Raw genomic sequence first — 12,621 nt, 5'->3', positions numbered from 1 at the left:
GACACACACACACAAAAAGAAGATCCCTACTACGACTACTGTGATATAGATGTATTATGTCTATGGAGTATATACACACACTGGACACACATCTGCATGAGCATACACACACATAAACGCACAAAGGAGTACTCTCACTGGGCCCTCAACACCTTGAAAATACCTGCATAGATGTAAATCTCCTGCGGGTTCTGCAGAGCTGCTGTGTTTGTATTTTAGAAGTAAATACACATGGACATTCATAAACACACACACACACACACACACACACACACACACACACACACACACATATGCGCCTGCTCACACACATGCCAACCAAGAAGGAGGCTTTTGAGCTTTGAAAAAAAACTGCAATAGATAAGATTCATGAACACGCCAATGAATTAATAATGGTGCTGTCAAAATCAGCTCTCCACTCATGCTGCTGTATCCGGGCAAAACTCTCCTCACATGTCACCTCTTTGTCACTCTTCACACGGGGATCGGGACACAGGTGGTCATGCAAAGCAAGAAGCAAAGTTGCACTTTCCTTTATCTTTCAACACCCTTAGGCAAACCAGACGGCTTCAATTGAAATGTCAATAATTCCCTAGAATATCATTCCTTAGACAACAGTGTTATATAAGTTTGTGCCATAGTGAATGATAGGAGTCCTGGGAAGTATCTGAAAGCACACAATGAATTAGAATTAGGTTTGAGGTGAAATGAAAAACACATTTTCTTTTGTACTCTGCATGTCTACAGCATGAAAACGCTTGATTCTCCTTAGAGGCTAGCCGGCAAGGTAACAGGAAAAGGAGTAAAATGTAATCTAGTGCTGGAGAGTAGCTATGTGTTTACTACGATATGATCCTTTTTCTTTCTATATAGTCCAAACGTTCTAATTAGTGCTTCCGCATAAGAGCTTCAGAACTCCCAGATTGACATCTTCTCATTTAAATAATCTTTGATGAAACATGCACACAGAAAAAAACAGATGGAAGGGTGGATAAAATAGACAACATCAGTGGTTTTACTTAGTGAAAACTAAGTGTGTAACAGACAACTGCTTTTATCTTGAAATGCTGGCTTTCACAACCTAATGGTAACAAAAGTTGAGTTGTGGTCAGAAAGGTTGCTTGATGGTTAAGGGTGGAAATTATATAATAAAATTATTGCAGATGGACATGACCCTTATACAACGTTAATTATATGGCATTTTTCAACATGTAAACAATATTATCTCAATGTGCCTACAACCAACTTTCCTGTCGATGTATTTTAGATGAGGAATGGGGGGAAAGCATTTTAGGGGTGTGTGGAGACACATTTATTAATAAATAAGATTTCATTTTCACTCTCAAAGGCACCAAAAGTTTTCCACTTAAATTAATTAAAGTAATGTAAGATTTAATAGACCCTCCCATGCTAAGGAATTTGGTGAAAATGTCTTTTCTAGCAAACATGTTTTAAAACTTGAACATACTGCAGTTACAGTGGGGCCAAAAACTATTTAGTCAGCCACTGATGCAAGTTCTCCTACTTAGAAAGATGAGAGAGGTCTGTAATTTTCATCATAGGTACACTTCAACTATGAATGACAAAATGAGAAAAATAATCCAGGAAATCACATTGTAGGATTTTTAAAGAATTTATTTGTAAAATCATGGTGGAAAATAAGTAATTGGTCACCCACAAACAAGCAAGATTTCTGGCTCTCACCGACCTGTAACTTCTTCTTTAAGAAGCTCTTCTGTCCTCCACTCGTTACCTGTATTAATGGCACCTGTTTGAACTCGTTATCTGTATAAAAGACACCTGTCCACAGTCAGACTCCAAAGTCAACTGTGGCCAAGACCAAAGAGCTGTCAAAGGACACCAGGAAGAAAATTGTAGACCTGCACCAGGTGGGGAAGAGTGAATCTACAATAGGCAAGCAGGTTGGTGTGAATAAATCAACTGTGGGAGCAATTGTAAGAAAATGGAAGACGTACAAGACCACTGATAATCTCCCTCTATCTGGGGCTCCACGCAAATCTCATCCCGTGGGGTCAATGATCATGAGAACGGTGAGCAAAAATCCCAGAACTACACGGAGGGACCTGATGAATGACCTGCAGAGAGCTGGGACCAAAGTAACAAAGGCTACCATCAGTAACACACTACGCTGAGAGGGATTCAAATCCTGCAGTGCCAGTACATGTCCAGGCCCGTCTGAAGTTTGCCAGAGAGCATATGGATGATCCAGAATAGGACTGGGAGAATATCATGTTGACAGGTGAAACCAAAATAGAACTCTTTGGTAAAAACTCAACTCGTCGTATTTGGAGGAAGAAGAATGCAGAGTTGCATCCCAAGAACACCATACCTACTGTGAAGCATGGGGGAGGAAACCTCATGCTTTGGGGCTGTTTTTCTGCAAAGGGGACAGAAAAACTGATCTGTGTTCATAGAAGAATGAACAGGGCCATGTATCGTGAGATTTTAAGCCAAAACCTCCCAACAGTGAGAGCCTTGAAGATCGTGGCTGAACGTGGCTGGGTCTTCCAGCATGACCATAATCCTAAACACACCGCTCGGGCAACAAAGGAGTGGCTCCGTTAAAAAGCATTTCAAGGTCCTGGAGTGGCCTAGCCAGTCTCCAGACCTCAACCCCATAGAAAATTTTTAGAGGGAGTTGAAAGTCCATGTTGCCCAGCAACAGCCCCAAAACATCACTGCTCTAGAGGAGATCTGCATGGAGGAATGGGCCAAAATGCCAGCTACAGTGTGTGTGTGCAAACCTGCTGAAGACTTACAGGAAACATTTGACCTCTGTCATTGCCAACAAAGGTTATGTTACAAAGTATTGAGTTGAACTTTTGTTATTGACCAAATACTTATTTTCCACCATAATTTACAAATACATTCTTTAAAAATCCTACAATGTGACTTCCTGGATTTTTATTTTTATTTTTTCTCTCATAGTTGAAGTGTACCTATGATGAAAATTACAGACCTCATCTTTCTAAGTAGGAGAACTTGCACAATCAGTGGCTGACTAAATACTTTCTGGCTGTGTAGGTTGTGCTCAAAACTGGTAAAATTCTACACATCCATGTTTATACTTTTACACTTCAATGCTAACCTATAATTTCCTGTCAAAAGAACATGACAGATTTATCAGGGTAGTTCAAGTCCAGAGAAACAAAATTCAAAATAATTTTACAAAAATTTTAAGGGATCCTTTCTATGGGTTCCTAATCGGGACTCATTTTAACAGTATCTACAATGTGAGCTGACGCCTCCTTTTGAGTCTGGTGGGCGTGTCATACATAATTTGCACTTGATTTAATTCATAAAAGTAAGTCAAATTATTGTGCAAAGCTGCGCAAAATGTCATTGTCTGCCAACAATGCAAAGTCTTTTTAATTTGAATAATTACAATTATGTGTTTTCATAAGAATCCATCTCAGGCCTTACTGTTTCACCACAACTTGAAAAGGTTTGGTTTCCGGTAAGTAATTAGTGTTGGTTAGGTGTTTACATTGTTTCAATATCAAACTCAATTAAAATTCATTATTTTAGATAATGGCCACCCTAGCTGCTCTGTGAGGCTGTAGCTTTAATGTTCATTGTAAAGAAAAAACTGTTAGCTGGATAAAAGTTGAGTTGTTTTTTAATCTTTCGCAGTCATGGTGAAGTTAATGTAATAATTGGTCAGAGGATGGTGTCAGAATAAAGGTCTTTAGCAACCTATAATGGCAGCGTTCATTATGTTCGTGTTAATAGATGTCCGCTGCTGTATTGCATAGTTTATTTGTGTGAAGTTGGTGTAAACAGAAAAGTCAACATGTTAAGTGTTGGTGCCAAAAAATAGTTTGTCTGACAGAAGGCACTGTTTATATAACGTTAAATCCTGTCAGCTAACAGTCGACTCAGCACATTATCGCCTGAATCTGTTCCTTTGCGGCTCTCGCTGAATTTGATTCACAGCATCTTTGTGTTATTGTGATGAAAAAAACAACAACTTGACAGCAGGAAGGATTTTCTTAGAAAACAACTGATATGACCGCAACAGCAACATAAAACATATATTCCCACAGCGGCCTGTATCAGAAATAGTCATCAGCTAGTTAGCATGTCATTGGTAGATGTGTTTAAATATTTCAGTAACATTTCATGACCCTTAGAGGCTTTTAGCTTACAGGAGGCTTATGTTTTCTCATTACAGAATTTAGTTTTTTTCTACCTGTACACTGTAAGGCAGATATAAACCTTTGTAATATTCATGTGTCTGTCATTTTATAAAGACAGAAACAAATGTCTTGATTTCAGACTAGAATTTATTAGATTAGACACAGTACTTGAAGCTCTCGGTTATTCCTCTGATAATATAACATTGAGGGAGTCTGTCTGAACAGGATGTATTCCCTGAATGAGTCTGATTAAACTTTGAATTAACAGCAATTTCCCATCCTATACAGTACCAAAATAAAACAGGGAAAAGCTCTCAAAGGTGGCATTTGTTGTTTTCATAAGCACACTAAAAGCTTCAAGTGCCACATCAAACCACCGTGATGCATCTGCTATGTCCTCAGTTTGCTTGCAACATCAAAAGAGGCCCAAAATGACTACTTTTAGTGAATTCTACCTTGAAAAACTGACCATTCACTGAGCTGCTGCTGATCCTTCAAATGTTCCACCTGCAAAGCAGAGGGACTGGATTAAAAGCATAAATAACATGTATCAATTACTGCTGTTGGTGCGTTAATTCTTATTATAACCAAAACCTTGAGAATATTAGTAACCTACATATTACTGTTGTGAGAATGAGATAAATGTGAAGAAAAGGACGCTGGAAGCAACTGGTTCTGGTTCGTGGGGGGCCTTCATAGAAACTGTTTGACTGCCTGACACATATAGAAGCCATATAGTAAAATGATTTGCCTTTGCTTTAAGAGTGATAATCGTTAACTGCTTAAGCTCAAATGTTAAGTAAGAAAGATGTTTAATTTGAGATACTCTTTATTTCTTCAATAAGCCCTACATCTCTTCATCTCTTGTACCTGACCTCCTCTTTAGTGACCTTAGAAGTGGATTTAGTGATGAAATAGCGTGTGGAAATTGTAAAACAAGTTCTGTTGTTGTCTTCTAAAGAGAAGACCAGCTGTTGTTACAGTTGTAGCGCGTTGCATTATGGGAAACAGTACGTGAGGTAGACTGGTCTGATGCATACTGGAGATTTTTCCCAGATCAGTACGCCATCCGGGTATTTTTGGCATACTGGAGATTTTGCTTTTGTTTGCATACTGCATACTACATACTACATTTAGGCCAAAACAGTACATACTACTAGTATAGTAGGCGGTTTCAAATACAGCCATTGTTTGAGAAAGAGGTGTTTTTCTTTAATTAAGTAGCTGACTGGTAGTTGATATGATTTGACTTTGGTTGTATATAGAAGATTTGCTCTGCTGTTAATTATTTTTCTTTTTGTGCACTTAGTTTAAAAGGTCACTGGTGAGGAAGAAGAGGCACTCCTTTTTTAAAAGGGGAGGAGCCTACTGCCTGAAGGTCCCAGGTGGAGCCTAGGATGTTACAGAGAATTTTTGTGAGAACTTTGTAAACACTTTAGCATTAGTTTTTTTAATAAATACGTTTCTCTTTGGGTGAACGCCCCAAAAGGAAACTAAAAGGCTTTTCCAATTTGTCTTCATTTTCTTCCCCTCTTCTGGACTGGTAAGTTAGTATTTACTTACTTTAACATCCACACTGCCTAAACCTACACACCTCATTACAGATACCCAGAGAACTGGCCTTTTAAGGAACTCATTCCATATTATGAGTCCAGTGTCCTACTCTCTGGAATCTAAAGTAAGAGAGGATTGAAATGGTTGCCTAGGAAACTTTTCAACCTGGAGTTAGAAATTTAATAGGGTCAGGCCAGTATTGAAAGTAGCTTGTTATCACCCCTGATAACAAGCTAGTTTCCCAAGTGGTAACTGAAGTCATATTGCACTAAGGGCGCCGGAGTTTGGTGACCCGAGAGAGCGAGGTTTCCTTGCAGAAGGGCCAGTTGTTGCTACAATACACACACTGACGTACTGAATGTGTGCTTTGTACCAAAGCTAGAAGAGCACAATCTATACAATATATGTTCCGTTTGTTCCCGACAGCGCAAGCTTTTGAGGATCCTGGAAATGCTCATGGGATCTGCTGCAGAATAGTGGAGTGAGTGTTTGTTATTGTTTATCATTTTTATGTCTTGTTGTGCCTTTGTCTTGTGGCAATTCAGTATCGTTCATTAACTTCATATTGTTATTTTTGTTGCTCAAAAGCGAATATTTCACTTCAGTAAAGCTCATTTAAGTTGGATTTGAAAAAGGAACAAAGACAAACAGAGACAGAGAGAGCCAGAAAAAAAGAGACAGTGACAATATTTCTGCCTAACTCTGACAGACTAGAGTCTTTCACATCTCCGCTGACTTTGAAAGTCATGAATGGAATACTTAATATGAATATTCGCATTCTCTTTCCATTGTGTGCTTGTGTTTGTGACTGCTCAAACCCCAAAGACGGACACTTTCAGCAGCCTATATATTTTGCTGTTGAGGCGATACGGTAACTGAGATAGAGGGTTTTGTTGCAGCTCATTGCATAATGTCAATAGACAATTAGGCATTTACTGGATTCTACCCGCAAGCTAATTAGTGTTACGTAATTAGCGGAGGGAGAGTCTTAAGTGTTCCCAAATGGAGCACCAGATAGCCACTTACGCAGTGCTTAGCTGTGCTTCGGCCTGACACTCCAATCACAGCCCCAGAGACACTCAGACGAGGACTAGAGGTGCTTGACAAGGCTCAACATGGCGTTAAGTCAGGATAAGTGGTGTTCAGTAGTGACAAGGCCGCAGTGCTGCTTGGAATGTTTTTTTTTTTTTTCAAAAATGGTCAGTGCTGTTTCTGTATGGCCTGAACACTCATTTTAAGCAACGTCCTCAAGCAAGGAAGAGAAACTGAAAGGCTTTACACTAGATTTTCACTTTGGAAAGGAGTGCTGCTGGTCTTTGCAGAGTTTTCTCTGAGCACACTTCTTCTCTGGAATGACATGTTCATATAAAAGCTGACTAAACAACTTTTGAAGATGCCAAACACAACTTTTCTTAGTTACATATTCCAGTCGTGCTCATCCGTTTGACCTCGCGTCATCTTGCAACACATCTTGTTTCTTTGACTCCCTCTCTCCAGCCTGTCTCCCTTGGGTTCGTTTCAAAAGTGCCTCATCTCTTTAGCTCTGATGGACTTCCAGCTGTGATGCAAGCATTTCCAAGACTGGCATGTCTCTTTGCATCGCCCCTCTCCCTCCTTTACATCTCTCTATCTATCCGAACTCCTCCATGTGATGTGCTTAAATCAACAATTCAGTCACATCTATCCCTGGCTATCTGTCTCTCGTCCATCAGTTTATTCACGATTCTTTGTCTTGTTTCTCAGTCGGAGGCACCAAATGGCAAATTCAGGTCAGACAGCCAGGCGGCCATCAAATACAGCTTTCATGAATGAATGAAAGGAGCTTGGGGCAGCTGTGGCTCAGGAGGTAGAGTGGGCTATCCACTAATCAGATGGTTGGTGAGTCGATCCTTGGCTCCTCCAGTCTTCATTTCATAAGCTATGTTCAGACTGCAGTGACCTAAATCTGATTTTTTTTTTTGGTCATATGTGACTCAGATCAGACTTTCTACAGTGTGAACAGCCCAAGGAACACATCGGATCTTTTCCTGTTCATATGTGGTCCAAATCAGATACAGGTCAGATTTTTTGAAATGCAACCTCCTTTATCACTCTGATGAACAGTTGACTCCACACACAGGAATTGAGTATTAAGGCCTGCAGTGTGAACGTAGCCAGTGTCCATGGGCTAGATATATGCGTGTTTGAATCCATCTGATGAGCAGTTCGCATGGGAGCCACTGCCATCAGTGTATGAGTGTGATGAAAAACACTTTGAGTGGTCAGAAGACAAGAAAAATGCTATACAAGTACTGTTCATTTACCATGTATGTGAAATGGCTGTCATAGTCCATTCGTTTTAAAGGCCCTGTGCGTCCAAAGCGAGAGCTATGCACGGACTCTTGGCAGTAAGTTGGGCTCGTTCCAGGTGGGGATTGGCCTCCAATGGATGATGGGTCCATCCGTGACTCCAAGGGTTTTTCTTTGATTTTCTTGTGTATTTTGTGTCTCTTTCTCTTTGTGGCCTTTTGTGAATGAGTATGTGTGAGTGTGTGTATGTGTGTGTGTGACTGGGTGTGGCTTTCCTAGGACAGCTGGCAATCTGACACAACTGCTGACAATCTCCTCATCATTCCAGTGTTTCCCACGCCTTCAGCTACACCACACGGCAACAGGACCACTATTGCTATACCTGTTCTTAACCTGCCAGCTTACCTCTACAACCATCACACCGTCCTAATCCTCTTTGAAACCTTTGTCTTTAAAAAAAAGTTTTGGCACCCCTGCAAGTCTGTTGCTGAGCTGTTGCTGCTATATTGGTGTGTACTTCTATGCAGACCCACAGGTGTTTAGCTGCTCTTGAACGCACCTCTAGAGCATCAAATTAGCTCCACCCAGAGCAAACCCCCTCATTAGCAGAGCTTATTTAAGGCAGCTGTGTTATCATGTCTGCCTTTTTGCCTTTTACCTGCCTGTAGGTTGCCACATGTAACCCTCTGTGATGTTTAGGTAGGTGATTCAGTTAAAACGAACCTGTCTTATGTTTGCATTGTGGTTTCCCAATGACTGAGGTTGTATGTTTTGCGGCAGTCTGCTGCCCGCGTGTTTCATGTAGTTTGGCTGATTCCAAGGTTCCCTGTCTGGAGTGGCGTGATGTGTTGTCCTACACAGAGCACTGTGTGTTAAGGTATGAGAAGCTTAATGAGCAACAAGTAGGGGATGATAACTGAACATCTATTACTTTTATAAAGCTGTTGCTAATATGTATGTGGTTTTTAATTGTAGGTTGTCAGCTGCTGTTTTGCATTTCATCACTACGTTCTTCTTGTTGAATTCTGGCAGTGTAGATGCCAGAGATGGGGACTCGAGTCAGAGACTCGGACTCGAGTGCGACTTAAGTCGCACACCCCGTGACTTCAGACTTGATTCGGACTTGAGGTGTGGGACTCGTGAACAATGTTTATTTCTTAGGAAACTTCTGATGAGCTTGCTGTTATTCCCTCACTCCGTTACCTATAACCTGCCTACGTAACATTTGCTGCGTGCGGCCGCACGTGAGAGGACAACAAACAGTGGCAGCTGCTGAGCCATTCATTATAAACTTTGGCTTTAAAACTTCATACAACAAGACCCAAACAAAGAATTGCTGAACGCAAATAGGTTAGTAACCTGTGGTGAGTAAACATGTTTAGCTCAGCATTGGCCATCTAACGTTAGCTTGCTTCTTGCTTTAGCTACGACCTACAAGAGGTTTACTCCGACTGTCGTTCGTTATGAAAAGATGAACGAGCTTTTGTTCACTTTCCAAACTTGTGGTAGTCGATTAGCGTAATTATTTACGTCCCGCTGGCTGCCATCACCCATACAGTCTATGCCATCACCTTAATTATTGCCGTTGGCTGGAAAGAGGTTACAGGTTTATTGTTCATGTAGCCTTACAGTTTTATTTAGTTATAACATTACACTGGTTTGAGAGTCTGCAGGGTGTGCTGACTTACAGTAGTTTAAGCTGTCATTAACTGCATTGCAAATAACATGCTTGTGCTCTGTAAGTTAAAAACAGGTTACAGCTTTATTGTTGACCATTTGACTTTACGGTTTTATTCAGTTAACTTTAGACTGGGTTTGAAAATCAACAGGGTTTGTTTACTTACAGTAGTTTATAAGTTGTCATTAATTGTAGATGCATTGTACATTAGGCTGCATTGTTGTGCTGTTAAGTTAAAAATACAGATTTGTTGATTATGCAACATCAGTTTTATTTAACGTTACACTGGGTTTAAGAGTCAGAGTGTTGACTTGCAGTATTAAACCAATAATTGCATAGTACATTACATGGTTGTACTCTGTGAATGAAAAGCAGGTTACAGAATTCCTTATAGCTATGCAGTTTTATTAGCAACCTGGATTGAACACAGCAGGTGATACAACATTCGTAATAACCACGAGAGACTTGAGACTTGACTTGGACTCTAGCTCAAAGACTTGTGAGCATCTCTGGTAGATGCTCATCACTACGTTGAATACATACGTTTCGAAGAAGGCAAATAAGTTTTGAAGTGCAGCAGTCTTTTTAGTCATTAGGTGGTGGGTGAGAATATAAGACATAATATGTACTCCCTCAGATAATTTGATTGGTTAGCTCAGTCAGTAATGTGCAATACACTCACCTGGAATGTTGTGTTTGATCCCACGTTGGGTACATGTTTTGCACTTTTATTTTGTTGGCAAAACCACTAAAGAGCTAACCACTAAACCACTAAATGCTTTTTTATAAACTTCCATTCCACAATCTATTATGTGGCTTATAATGGACTATGTTGCAAAAACGGTGACAATGTTACTCACTCTTGGCTTTCATTTTCTATGTTATCTGTCAGTGGCCAAGTCGCAATAACAAATGATTTTACTAAATAATTAAGTAAATATAACTTCTTAATATATCTAAAAGAAACGTAATTTCTTGACTTGCTACTCTTTGCTGTCTGAGTTTTGTCCTGTGTCAGCCATACTGGTTGAGCGGTAGACTAGACAGTTGGTTGCAATTCGCAACCTCACCACTAGATGCCACTAAATCTTACACACTTTACTTTCACATGTCAAACTAGAGAAGCAGGAAGTGATCACTTTGAAGTAGAAGTCCTGTAAGACAGCAACTCATCTCTGGAAGACTGATTTGATTGGTAAAAATGAACAAACGACCCTGAAATGCTTTTTGATCGACTTTGAAATACACCAAGATCGACAGATGCTGTAGATTCGAGAACAGGAAAGGGAAAAAAATACCGCTTGTCACTTAAGATTCACTTAATCCAGTACAAAGTGAGATCAATAGCTGTTATGATTTGATCACTTAAGCGTTAAAGAATACATTTTCATGCTTCACTTTTAAGACCGCATGGGCAAGAAGTCCTAGAAGTGCTATGATTAGAATAACTACTAATGAGCTCGCACGTTAGACCGATTAGATCCATCACCATGACAATTCACCAATATCACATTTGGATAAAGGACTATAAAACTCTGTGAACTCCTCCTATGTTAAAGTTTATCATAGGAAGAAACATGGTTAGAATCTGTTGCTGTCTTGAGGAGAAATCCAACAACTTATTTTTTTTGCTGTGGGATTTTAATGCAGATCGAAGGAACAAATCAGCGTGGTTTCAAATCAAGGAACTAGTGTATACATGATTGCAGTGAACAGTTTTTCTTGGACTAAGACATTACTGTTTTTTTTGTTTTTCTTCATATAACCTAATTATCCTTTGTTTGTACCAGAATGTGCCATGGGCTCGTACAGATTTTCTCCTTGTTCAGGTCTCTTTTTTTCAGTGTCGTGCATTCTTCTGTCCTCTCGATCAATTACCTCTGCATTTCCCTTTCTGTTTCATGCCATCCACAAGTGATGAACCCTCAAGCCAACGGTCTATAATGCCAGTGGCTTGGATTCAGTCTCCCTCTGAGCAGAAAAGGGTTTGCATTTGGACTCAGGCTTCAAGCGCGAATCTGTCTGCTCCTGATAGAAGCCTCGGCCTCACTTGTTATCATCAGACACTTCATAAGTGATTCCCAATTGGACGCTTTTCTGAACCGGGACCCAGAAATCAAATCGTGAATGACTTTGACACTGCAGTATCCCTCCAGCAGTGTGCTTAAACAGCTCTCCTTCCTGCTGAATGACAGCAACCTGCCAATAAAACCCATTTAGTGTTTGAAGAGGGGATGTTGTCTACAATGGCTGCCTGGACCACAAGTCCTTATTAGTCTTTCTCTGAAGTGCCAGTGGACCCCTGTTATCCCTTGATGGTCAATCAAAGCCGCTCCTTGCTGGTACTGCTGAATCTCTGATTCACAGAAAATGGATTTCCATCGATGGAGTTCTGTGAAAATGATGGTCCATTAAGTTATAAAGTACAGCACACTTTTAAATTTCAGTAAAGGTTCATCTTAGAGTGACTGAATACACTTAACAAATTTAATATATAATTAGAATGGTATCTCTTCTTAATATTTTGTAGGTTTTGTAAATGTAAGTTTAGACAATTACATTTGAATTGTGGCTCAGACACAGCATGGGTCTCATTTAACATCTTGTCAACAGCAAGTTCTGCAACAGGAAATCAGTGTGCACCCATTAAAGTCTTCTGAATTTGTCAGAAATTTGAAGTCTCCTCACTCTTTGTCAGAAAATATACTTTAATGATGCTACTATGCATATTTTTCATTTTTTTAAAAAGGAGAACAGTGGCTGAGGTTAAGGCCTCTCAATTGGCATTTACCATGTCTGTGATTGACAGGCATCTGAGGGCTGGTGTTGCTAGGAAACACACCTACATGGTGTGTTATTGACTGCAGCATTTCATCCTGTATATTAGTCCACTGTTACAGGGATTTTCCTCCCTATTTAGCCAACATATCAATGATTATA

At 40.0% G+C, this 12,621-nt stretch overlaps 1 long non-coding RNA gene across 1 annotated transcript; it reads left to right on the top strand.

Moving 5' to 3' along the window:
• The first annotated feature begins 8,645 nt into the window (after window positions 1–8,645).
• On the top strand, window positions 8,646–12,401 carry LOC123977935. The gene is made up of 3 exons (XR_006826805.1): window positions 8,646–8,702; window positions 8,784–8,880; window positions 11,597–12,401. It is a non-coding gene; the product is annotated as an uncharacterized LOC123977935 (long non-coding RNA).
• The last annotated feature ends 220 nt before the right edge of the window (window positions 12,402–12,621 follow it).

The sequence above is a fragment of the Micropterus dolomieu genome, linkage group LG10, assembly GCF_021292245.1.
Source record: "Micropterus dolomieu isolate WLL.071019.BEF.003 ecotype Adirondacks linkage group LG10, ASM2129224v1, whole genome shotgun sequence".
Taxonomy (NCBI): domain Eukaryota; kingdom Metazoa; phylum Chordata; class Actinopteri; order Centrarchiformes; family Centrarchidae; genus Micropterus; species Micropterus dolomieu.
The sequence above is the reverse complement of the archived record's forward strand: the minus strand, read 5'-3'. Positions and strand labels throughout refer to the sequence as shown.